The sequence below is a fragment of the Perkinsus marinus genome (genome assembly GCF_000006405.1).
Source record: "Perkinsus marinus ATCC 50983 genomic scaffold scf_1104296967004, whole genome shotgun sequence".
NCBI lineage: Eukaryota > Perkinsozoa > Perkinsida > Perkinsidae > Perkinsus > Perkinsus marinus.
In genome coordinates, this window is record NW_003203715.1 from 1 (window position 1) to 1,168 (window position 1,168).

Here is a 1,168-nt window from a genome sequence, read left to right on the forward strand (position 1 = left end):
GCTAGGAGTTGGTCCTCAGCAGTTCCTATGGATTGAGTATTTCTTGTTTACGGCGAAGGATGCGATTTCTTTGTCGATATTGTTATTGATGGAAATCTTTTTGCCTTTGCAATTCGAGTGGCGCCAATTTAGTTACTTGTTCTTCATACTGTGCCTCTACACTTATAGGGTTCTTTCAGCAAAGGTTGAGGAATCCTGTGAGTGTTTATATGATTGATACCATCATTTGGATGTATATCGGTTGTTCGCCAATACTAACATCTACGAGGTTCCTCACATAGTAGATATGTTCCTATAGTGTGTTAGTAGTGTCGGTGATAGTGCACGGTCCTGTTGTGTTTTGTGGGTAAATGGTACGGTCCCAGGTTGACGAACAGTCTTGGAATCAGTGTTTGGGTCCGTCAACTGAGTTTGCTCTCTACATTATGGAAGTTTACACACTACCTGGGGAGGAAGTCCATAAAAACCAACATGAATTTCCTTAGAATGTCCTCTGCATATTTTCCCACCAGTTGTCTAACTGGCTTACCGCATGCTGGTGAGGACGACAACGCGTAGTAATCGTAAGTTGCCGCGACCTAGGCGCGCCCATTAAACGTGGCTTAATGTGTTCATAAGGACTCTTTGACGAGAATTGTGATGCAGTCGGGCCCAGTTTTTGGGTGGAGTCTGGTGCAGCATCAACCGTATTAGATATTATGTTCTGAAATTCGCGTGTTCACCCACCACCGATATGGAAAATGTGAGAGAAGGTGAGGAGAGTGGGTAGTCATGAATCATGATTCCAAATTTCCAATCTCCATCATGACTCATGATGGAGATTGGGATTTTTGTTTATTGTGGGTGTGTAGCTCAGTGGTAGAGCGGCTGACTGCAGATCAGCAGGTCCTCGGTTCAAATCCGGGCGCGCCCTCTTGTCCGCTCTCTTTCTATGCCGCTCCTCTAAGGTATGTGTTGGTACAATCAATTCCATCAGGGGGCACCTATGCCACTACTCTCAAGATATGTGTTGGTACAATCAATTCCATCAGGGGGCACCTATGCCACTACTCTTAAGATATGTGTTGGTATAATCAATTCCATCAGGGGGCACCTATGCCACTACTCTCCAGATATGTGTTGGTACAATCAATTCCATCAGGGGGCACCTATGCCACTACTCTCAAGA

The 1,168-nt window shown here is 45.1% G+C and overlaps 1 non-coding gene across 1 annotated transcript; it reads left to right on the top strand.

The window, feature by feature from the left end:
* The first annotated feature begins 841 nt into the window (after positions 1-841).
* Pmar_PMAR016351 lies at positions 842-913 on the top strand. The gene has a single exon. It is a non-coding gene; the product is annotated as a tRNA-Cys (tRNA).
* The last annotated feature ends 255 nt before the right edge of the window (positions 914-1,168 follow it).